The 11,216-nt window shown below is 43.2% G+C and overlaps 1 protein-coding gene across 1 annotated transcript in view; it reads right to left on the bottom strand.

The window, feature by feature from the left end:
• Ctnnd2 (catenin delta 2) overlaps positions 1-11,216 on the bottom strand; it is a 927,345-nt gene that overhangs the window by 642,863 nt on the left and 273,266 nt on the right. The window lies entirely within an intron of this gene.

The following is an 11,216-nucleotide window of genomic DNA, read 5'->3' on the forward strand; positions in this document are numbered from 1 at the left end:
CTGCACCCCGACTCGCGGGGCCCTCTCGGCTGCACCCCGACTCGCGGGGCCCTCTCGGCTGCACCCCGACTCGCGGGGCCCTCTCGGCTGCACCCTGACTCGCGGGGCCCTCTCGGCTGCACCCTGACTCCGCACTAGCAGGGCTTCCCCCAGCTCCTCCCTGGAGTGGAAGCACCAGTGTGGCTCCTGGGGGTCCCCCAGTCCTGGCCAGCGCTGACCGGCTCATCCCGGCGCTCGAGCGTCCCTGCTCCATCCGCACCGCTCCTCCTGACCCAGACTCAGGGGAATGCTTGTGTATCTTTATTGATTTTGCTCACATATTTATTATTTGTCTGTCTGAGGAAGCCAATACAGTTTAAAAATGCGCCATCCTACCTTACTTTCTACATAACCCGAGGCGGGCTACTTCCTTTCCACTCCTAATGAATAGGTGACTTGAGTCTGCAGCTTGTTTGCACTAACGTGGAAAATGTGTGCAGTTCCAAGGCGTGAACTTCCTTCCCAATCAGTACACCTCTGCTGGGCCTCGGGGACTAGGGCCAGTCCCCTCCCGGGAAGAACGACCAGCCACTCAGCACCCTAAAGAGAGGGACTGGCATTGCTAGACACGCGGGGATTAGCAGTCTCCTTGACAATCTTAACACCTGTAACGATAAACCCTCAGTGCTCACATTAGTTGCAGTATGTAGCATAGAATGCAAATGGCCTAATTCATGCCTTCATCCCTCATCCCTCCCCACCCTCCCTCTTCCTCCATCGCATCCCCTTCCCATTTGAGATCATTTTTAAAAGCTGGCATTTCTATACCAGGGAGCACTACTCTGCCATAAAGAAGGATAAACAAGGCATGTCCCGGAAAATGGGTGCACCATGAGGCTGTATTTTTAACTGATATACGCTGAATTTCCAGGTCAGAAACTTAATCTTAATTCTTTCCACAATGTGGGTCGCAAGCTGAGTTGGAGGAGAACCAAATCAAATTTGATGGTTGGGTTCAGTGTTGATCGTAGTGGGGAATTTGATTCGGTTTTCATCCAATCTGGTTTGCAATCCAGTTTGCGGAAAGAATTAAGTTTGTGAACCAAGGAAATACTGTACACCAGACACAGGGGTTTAAATATCACATGGTATCTCTTGGATGAGAAACCAGAGTATACATATTTATTTTTGGCCCAATATAGACTAAGAATGGCAATACTGAGGAGGAGCACAGTCTTGTCTGGAGGTGTGGGTGTGTTCAGTCCTGGAAGGACCTGCCAAGACCCTGCCTGACCTGGCCCAGGCAGGTGCCCGCCCCCCTGCTTGTGGGGGCAGGAAGCTGAGCGTCCTCCCCAGCATCAGCCCTGGGATCTTGACCTCAAGGCCAGGTGACGAGGAAAGCCTTCTCCTTGGCCAGTATCACTTAGGTTTTTGTTAACAAAATCATGCCAGAATCCTTTAACCTACACAATGACCTCCTCTAAAGAGGAGGACAAATTTACAACTGATTTATTTGACAGCAATTTGGTCTGACTCCTAGTATTTGTTAGGCTGATTTATGATAACAATATAAGTGCCCAGGACAGAGTTTTAGGACCTGTTCTGGACACAGATCCCACTTTCCCTCCCCATGCACCGAGCGCTGGCCGCTCTGCGAGAACTACACTGGGTGAAGCCCAGCCATTGCCAGTGACAGCAACGACCTTCGTAAGTGGCTCGGAAATAAAGTCTCAAGGCTTGCTTAGGCTGAAAAGGACAAGACGTTTGATTTATATCAGCAAGACAGCGACACCCGGAAGCATAATGTTTTCTTGTACATTCATTATATTGTGAAATAATCTCAAAATATCTTAAATATTTATTTTAAAAATGTAGATAAATTTATTTGTAAGAACAGCTGATTTTGACGAGAGCCCTCAGGCACGGTAAAGCAGTTTTATAAATGCCTACATTTTACTGCCAGAAAGCTACCTGCACTTTTACTCTCAGCTAGAGAAATTCACTTCCCACAAGGCATTCTTTCTCTACTTATAAAAGCAGAGCCTTTGGCCTTGAGCTGAAATTCATAACTTTCAGTGGTATAACATTCTGGTAACAAATGTTACCCAAATCAATTATAGCAAAGACAGATTCATCCAAAAATATCACCCCCAGAGCTCTGATTATCTGGAGATCAGATACCTTCGCTCTTCCGAGAAGAATTTCCTATTGTAGGTTAGGTACTCTGTTGCCGTGTCAAACTTAACCTACACATTTCTCTAGGTAGAAAATACCCTTGTGTAAACTATCAAAGCAATGTTTGTTGCTTTACTTAAAGGCTTAAAGAATCCTTGGAATTTCAAGCCAAAATTGAGGACATCTCATCTGAAAATTAGGACATGTAGAATCTAAGACCAAAAGCATAAAAAAGAAACATCTGTTAACTAAATCCCAGCTTGAAAGCAGGCTGAGGTAGAAGGCTTGAAGTTAGGGTGATCCTGTCCCAAAACTACAGAGAGTAAAAAGCTGAGAGATAGGTCTGGGGGCGCATCACAGTGGTGTGATTCTCAGTGCTGATGAAAAAAATAAGAAACGCTATTTTGCCAAAAGAGCGCTTTTTTCAGTGAATTATTACTCAGGTTTTCTGACTTGGAAGTTTTGCCTGCATAGCAAGCACAACCGTCCACAAGATGCAGTTAATTATATTTAAAGAATAATTAAGCACGTAAGTATCCCCAGCAAGTATTTAAATTATGACTAGTTTGAAAAAAGTGCACTTATGGCGCAGCACGCTGAATCTTAGCTATGCGTCGTCCTGCTTCTTCACAATACACACTTTAAGTCAAAATCGACGTGAAGGGAAAATCCTTCGCTGAGAAGCGCAGCTGGAAAAACAGCGACGAGACATTAGATTGCTGCATCTGAGAACAATACCGAGCAAATGCTGCAGTTCTCTAAGGGCCAGCGAGCGAGCAATAACTCAGATTACGTCCCGCCCTGCCCTTCGCAGCCTCAGAGCGTCCTTCCCCGCCTCGCCCTCTGGGCCTCCAGCGCCAGCTCCTTTTGCTTTGGGAGAAGGACGTCATCCACGAGGCTCCTGGGGAGTTCCGCCAGCTTCTCTGTGACATTTTCTAGGATGTTTTGCCACTGTCAAGATTCCTTAATTAAAACCTGTTTTGCTTCGGGGTTATTCTCACTTTAATGTCAAGATAGTATTGATGGAGCAATTAGCCCGTTTCAAGTAGTCCCTCTAAAAATGAAATTACAACTCGACTCGCTTCTTGTCCACAGTTTCGTAGCTATGCATGCATGTGCACAGCACTTACTGAAGCTTAAAATAAACCTTTAGAAAGTCCCTCTCAGTAGACTATTTTTGACATTTATGAGAGATAGGCAAATACTAACCTTTCCTTCCAAATGATAAAAATAAAATGACACAAGAACGATCATTCTTGTGGTATCCAGAATCCAAGAAATAAGTCATCTGTGGGAATAAACGCACTGGCCATACTACTGTGCTTTCTACGCAGATGTCCCCCTAAAGCTTCATGCACTTCTAAGCGGAGCTTTGCAGAGGTGGTGGGACCAGAGGCGTGTGATACTCGCCCGTGGACTGGTCCACTAATGCGCGTGTAGCTACATGTGAGGTTGGGCAGTGAAGCCTTCTGGAGGAAGTGGTCCCTGCGGGCGTGGCCTGCTGGAAGAAGTGGTCCCTGCGGGCGTGGCCTGCTGGAAGAAGTGGTCCCTGCGGGCGTGGCCTGCTGGAAGAAGTGGTCCCTGGGGGCGTGGCCTGGTAGGCTCTACCTCCTCCTTCTTCCATGTATTTTTTGCTGCCACGTCAGGAGCTGTCTCTCCTTGTGAGGCCCCTCTACCATGCCTCCTGTCTTGGAGTCAACAGACCGTGACTGAAACTTCCTCAAACTGTGATTCAAAATCAACCTTCCTCCTTTAATTATGGGTGTAGGATATTGGGTCAGTCACAAGAAATAACTAAGACCCATCCTGCAGTGCAGTCGGGCTCCACAGACATTATTAATGTGTTTTGAGTTTAACTTCTTTGTATTAGTTTGACCTTTCTGCTTCGGACAATTTATCGCTTCAGGGTTAAAAGAAATGCTACTATGAATACATCCCCAGAGGTTACCACGTACGACCACATCCGTGCATCAGGCCTCACCCCCTCTTCCTCTGGGCTGGGCACCCCCACCCCACGGCTTACTAGCCACAGGCTGCAGCAGGGTGGGGCTCCTTTTCCACAGGGCCTAGTGCATGTCTGCAGCTTCACAGCAATTCACCACTAACAGCTTTTACTCTCTCTTCTCCGGACTCTCCCATCAAAGTTCCCATTTCTGCTTTGGTTAACCAAACTGTTCATCTTTGTGTCGACAGTGATTCAGCAGAACTGTACTTTAAAATCCATGTGTGTTTATATTATAAAAAAAAAAGAAAAGAAAATGTGAACTATTTAAACTTTTCAAGTATTTGTAATACTTTGGGAAATTTACTGTTAGAAAATGAACCTTTTCTTCCACTTGTGTTTTAGAAACCTGTGTGAGATTTTGGAGGCAACTTGCTGCACACTGAGAGACACTTGGATTATGTGCTCACCTTACACAGGTTTGATATGCACAATATGGTGGGAACGTTAAATTCAACATCTGTGATTTTCAAAAGTGCCTGGTGATACTCACAAAAGTTAATAATTATGCCCAGGTCTGGCTTCTGGAACCCTGAAGGCACACATTCTCTGTGTCCCCCTGTCTTTCCTGGTGTATTCTTTCTCTTTCAGTCAATCAAAATTTAGAAGCTCAGGTGATACATGACACATGAATAAACAGAATGCTTTCCATTGGCAATGGGGAAGGCACTTAAGGAACCAGTTTGGAAAAGAAATTTGGTGTTAGATTGTTAAAGACAGGTTTCACCTCCTGGGTACATAATTTAAAAAAAAAAAGTTCTTGAAAAATGTAAATCCAGAGAGATCCAAGCCAGTTGGCAGCATTGCTTACAATAGAAACAACTAAAAAAAAAAAAATGCAACCCCCAAATGCTGCCTTGTCAAGGGGAGAATAAGCAATCTTCTGTGCAGTTTCATCACCGGCCATCCCAGGGCAGTGAGTGGAAGCAGGCGGCGCAGCGCCCAGGCTTCTAGCCTACGCATCACCACTGACTGCAGCGAGACCCAGAGTGTGGAGAGTGGACAGGGGTCCAGGCCAGCGGTGGAGCCAGGGCAGTGCGACCTTATCTGTGACCTCATGGGGCCTCAGACTCACTATCACTGGAGTGCAGAAGATTGTATTTACATGACAGGTCTGTCATGAAAAACATATACATATACATCTATGTATGTACGCATGTATGTGTTACCGTTCGTGTCCATTTGTCCCCGAAAGCCTCTTGCAGTCATGGGATGACTTTTAGAGTCTGTGATAATTCTTGCTGCAATGCTGGGATTGCTGGTGTGAGTGCTACACCCTGACCTTGGGGCGGGTAATCAGCATGACAACGTAAGGAGAGGAGAAAGGCCAGACACCTGTGGGAGCTGCGGCCACCTCCACTGGCCCACCTTGCTCTTGCTCTTTGCCATTGCCTTGAACTCTGTGTCATGTGCCACTCTGCCTTGGAGCCAGCCAAGTACAGACTTCAACTTCGGTAACTGTGAGCTAAATAAACCTTTCCTGCCTTCACTTTTTAAAATTAATTTTATTGAGAAAAACTGCAATGTGACAGCTTCAAAACATGTTGGTAGGAGAGTTACAACAATTAATACATTGCATATTGTTGTCTTTGTAGTAGTCATTCATAGCACAAGATGCAGACATGATATCATGTCCAAACACTATTAGTACAGATCTTTCTTCTTATTGAATTAAGAGGAAGTAGCTATATATCTGTTCTAACTATTATGAATATACAGATACAAAATTGTCCTTCATTTTTATCCCCTTTTTTGTTCAGTTTTGTCAGAGATGGGTATTCCGTTGCCATCCAAATATTGTAGGTGCATGAATTCAGCAAAATATTCCAATATAGTCTAGTACTGCAAAATAGTAGTGGGTTATCCACAGGACTGGCAGTGCTATTGTGTATTTTGTCCCAGCAATGAGAGAAGAGTAACTTTGACAGAATGTATGCATGTATGTATGTACCTATCTACCTATCTCCATATATGTGCACATGTGCATAAAATCAGACTCTGCTCTGATGCTATCATATGCATTATATGCATTTGCTCTTATTAAATTTCATCCATTAAATAGCATAGGATTTGAGTAAGAATTCAAATATAGTCATTGTTCATATTATTATGCACATGTAGAGAACATTTTTAACTTTTACAGCATAACTAGATTAGCTATAGTTAACATACTCATGTCTGATTGTTTAAGTGGAAAAATAACAGCTATGAAAGAATAATATTTATTATTGTATCCTTTGTCACTTAAACATTCAAAATTTTCCAATCTTAATTGAGTTTATATTAAGACGCTATTCTTAAAAATGATATAAAAATCACTGAAATGTATGCCATGTACACACATCATATTGTCTCCTTCATGTAAGAAACTGAAAGAGAAAATAAGATCCAAAAGGTACAATAGATACTGTGAAATAGAAAGAAACTGCTCGGAAGGAAGAAAGACTGGAATGAGGGGAAAGTAGAAAAGAAGGAACAACAAAAAAATTTTTAGAAAATATATGTCTATACACACACAAGATGGCTAAGACAACTGCACTACTAATTTCTATTAGTTCATTGAAAGGAACAGTTATCGTGCCGCTATGTGGTCAGCTGACCAGCTACTTTGAAGATAACAGCAGGCAATATAGTAACTGTTGTTAATTTCCTATCATCTTGTGTAGAAATTCTATATCACTTTTATTGTTTTTTATCTTTAAAATAGGATGCTAGTGTAAAAACTAAATGCTAAGGTTAGAAATGAAGTAAGTTTGTCATTGAAACACAAAAACATTTAAATGAAAATGGGTCTTTGGAATGTCTTTCAAAGCCTTGATTTTTCCAACTGAAAAAAACTGATACACGGAATTTCCCAAATAACGTAAAACTTACTAAACTTGGGTGGAGACACAGAGATAGAGACTTCCTTCTGGCCGTTAGTTCTCTGTTCTGCTAGGTGATGCAGTTGCATTCTAAATAAGCCCAAGAGGTCACACAATGGTGTGACCCACCAGCAGACAACTGACATCTTGCTCAGAGGTCTGGGGTTCGGGGAGTTGACTGTCAGATGTCGCAGGCCGGGGAGGGAGGTTGGTGCCGGACCTGCTCAGGCAGGAGGCCCTAAGGACCGGGGCGGACGACGGGCTGTGAAGCACCTCTCTCTCTGTCCACGGGGCCTGCTCACCTCCCCATTCACCTCTGTCACCAGGAGATATGTGTGTTCCATTTCAAAGACGATCCCTACTTAATAGCAATTTCTACCACCCCCACCCTTCATAACCTTGTCTTTTTTTTCCCCTTTCAAAATACTCAGAACATCCCCTTTATTTTGTCTCCCCCCACTGGATTCTTTTCATTTATTTATTTATTATTTTTAAAAATAATTTTATTGAGAAACAAAAAGCAATGAGAGTTTCAAAATCTATTAGTAGGATAGTTTCAACAACTCATACATTGCATATTACCAAGATGCAGACATGATATCCTGACAACAAACACTATTAGAACAAATCTTTCTATTCATTGAATTAAGAGAAAGTAGTTGTATATCTGTCCTGTTTTGAATATACAGATACAAAATGGTCGTTCATTTGTATACCCTTTTTTCTTTAGTTTTGTCAGAGAAGGGTATTCCGTTGTCATTTAAATATTGTAGGTGCGTGAATTCAGCAAAATATTCCAATATAGTTCAGTAGTCCATAATAATGGGTTTTCTGTAGGACTGACAATGTCAGAAGTTGTTGACTTGAGCCTTTTACAGCTCAGCATATTAATATGGCTTTACGTTTTGTACTTCATTTTTATTCTTTTCTGCTGGATGGTTAAGACCAAGATAAAGCAAGACATACAACAAGAAATGTAACTTTGGATTTGATAAGTTCAGTTAAAAACCCTCAGGATTTATTCTGAAACCATGTACCACAGTTTGTAGATCCTTCATCGGTGTCAGCCATGTGGATGAGTCACGGCCATTGCTTTACCAATTTGCTCCCTGTGAAAGCCTGAGCAGTCCTCCCAAGATCATTCCTGGAGGCAAGTATTATACTGATACCAAAACCAGGGAAAAACACAACTAAAAAAGAGAAGTACCAGCCAATCTCCCGCATGAATATAGATGCAAAAATCCTAGCACACAGAATACAGCAAATCATCCAGAAGATCATACACCATGACCAGGTAGGATTCATCCCACGGATGCAAGAATGGTTCAGTATACACAAATCTACAAATGAAAGATCTATAAATACACTATATCAATAGAGCCCAATCCAAAAACCACATGATCACCTTAATTGATGCAGAAAAAGCTTTTGCAAAGTCCAACACTCATTCATATTCAAAGTCTTACAGAACACCGGAATAGACGGCCCCTAGTTCAATCTAATACAAGCCTTCTATGACAACCCAATGGGTAACATAATTCTAAATGTGGAAAAACTGAAATCTTTTACTCGCAAATCTGGTGCAAGACAAGGATGTCCTCTTGTCTTAACGCAGCTTCCTCCTACACCCAAGGCTTTTCTCCTTCCTACCCTTCTCCTGACATCCTTGCTGGGCTCTTTCAGGGCTTGGCTGGTTGAAGGAACCTTTGCCTTTAAAAAAATGATTTTATTTTATTTTGAAGAGTAAAAACAAAAGCCAAAACAGATACCAGAAGCTAAGACAGAAACAGGGTAACACACAAAAATACGTGTGTATGTCTTCCTTGCCTTTTGTTTTTACATTCCATCTCATTCTTTCCACTGAGAATTTCTTGCTACAAAATTCCCAATTTTATCAGGTTTGTCTGACACTTTTGGCAAGACCTGATGAGCTTTTTTTTATTATTATTTTAAAGAAGGGTCTACAGGGTGTTCAGGGCCTCACTACGAGGTTGGACTCATAGTGATCCACCTGTCTACAGCCTCCGAAGAGCTGGGATTACGGGCACCACCGCCAGTCTCATTTGCCTTCTGAGCGAGCCCCGGGGGCGGGGCCGGCACTGCAGGCGGGGATGGGACCCCCTGCGCCTGCTTGCAGGTGCTGTAATTCGCTGAGCTCTTTGGCCAGCTCTGTGAGCAGTTACTATTCTAGGCTCTCTGTGGGTCATGAGGACACTCATATGCACATGGAGAAAATGGCTTATGGCATTATTTCATGCTTAATATTGGTGCACTGAAGCTTATGAGTTATTTCTAACGTGTCTTATAGGAAAAATATTTCCACAGCTGCTTTAGGACAAGTCAGGGCTAAAACGGGGTCTTTGTTATACGAATCTCAGAGCCATTTATATGTTAATATCGTAAATTTCCTAGAAATTGAAGTGGGATATACAACCACCACTTGACTATACCAAAGACTCTGTCCCTTTGGTTGAGCCTAGAAAGGTAGATTTGTGGGACTGTCCATGGCTTAGGGATGGAGAACCTGATGTTAGGGTACGCTATTGTACATCTACCCCAAAACAATGCTAAAAGTGCGTGGACCTTTGTTTAGCACATATTTAGCACTTTGACACCATGTTGCACACCTTCCCTGTCCCTTTCTATCTAAGCTGACCCATTCTTTTCTTTTTTTTTAAAGCGGACTACATTTCTGATGTTCATTTCAAATCCTTTGATGGGCAAGCAAAAGGGCCTGAGTTCAATCCCCGGTTCCGCCAAAAAAAAAAAAAAATCCTTTGAAATATCATAAAGCATACACTGGACCAATTTTAAGATTTTGATCTCTTATGAAAAATACCTGCAGCTAGATGTGTATTTGAATTGAGGATTTTTGAATACAGTTGTATGACTGTTCATGCACTAAATGGTAAAGCAAATGCAAATCAACACATTTCAATGTTTGCACAAATCCATGCAGTTACTTACACACGGTGAAATTAATAACACCATAAATAGTTTCCGCTCAATGAGACACAAAAGCAGAAAACTCTTGGCCAGCACACTCCCGCCACAATCCCAGGGCCTGGAAGCAGACCATAAGGGCATCCCTACATTCTTAGACTACTGAAGTAGGAAACAGGGCCAATCTGCAACCCACCTCCTCTGCCTCCACGCCCCTTAGTATCCACAGACCAGCGGGCGCTGCACTCCACAGTCCCTCCTTGCTTGTCCTGCTTGCCGAGTGGCCCCAGTGGTTCCCAGGTGTGCCCTGGGTGGCATCCTGTGCCTTCCTTTGGGAACTGTGTGCAGCAGCCTCCTCAAAGGCATCCGCTGCCTCATGTACATGAGTAGTAATAAAAAAGGAATCTGTGTACCAAAAGAGTAGACCGCTGGCCCATACCGTATGCGCTGCTGTCTCAGCTCCCTTCACTAGCTGGCTGCGACTTGTGGGCAAGGCTGCTGCTGTCCTTCCTAGGTCCAGACACGAGTGCCAGGGCACAGTCAGGCCTGCTCTGAGAGCTCGCTGCTCAAGGTGTTTTCCTGTGCCAAGTGCCTGCATGGTCTACCTAGCGCTCAAGAGACACCAGTGCCAAGACGGCCCGAAGTTACTGTTTATAGCTAAAGAAAAAATGACCTGTCAGCCAAAATTTGATCCAACTGACACTATGGTCACATTGACATCAGAAGTCAAGCACAACTCAATGAACGGCCAGCTGTCATTCACTTAGTTACTCTTGGGAGCGTCTGAAAGGACTGCAGGTGTTTCAGCGGGCAAGCACCTGTGTGTGACGTCAGCACACGCAAGCGCACCTTGGAACTCACAGGTGTCCAGCTAGAGCGAATCCACTACGTGCACACATGCAAAGCCAACAGTGAAAGCATGTAAAAGGAATGTTCGATTGGCCTATCTTTATTTCTTAGGAAATAATGAGTTTGATACATATGCAAGCACATTTGTGGATAGTTGTACTGGCAATTACATTTCAGTGACAGAAATATATGATATATATAAAACTCAAGTCAATACATTTAATCATTATATCATATTTGCACATTTGAATTCTAAAATCGATGCATAAAACACTCCTTTCTCCACAGTAAGCTTGTTGACGTTACTATGAAGAATAAGTGGGGAGGTGGTTACAGAATTTTAGTCATATTTTTAGTGATGTTTTGCTTTTTGTTAGATAGTAGACTGCTCTGGTTCTGAAGCT

Source organism: Octodon degus, unplaced genomic scaffold, assembly GCF_000260255.1.
Source record: "Octodon degus isolate 3935 unplaced genomic scaffold, OctDeg1.0 scaffold00008, whole genome shotgun sequence".
Lineage (NCBI taxonomy): Eukaryota > Metazoa > Chordata > Mammalia > Rodentia > Octodontidae > Octodon > Octodon degus.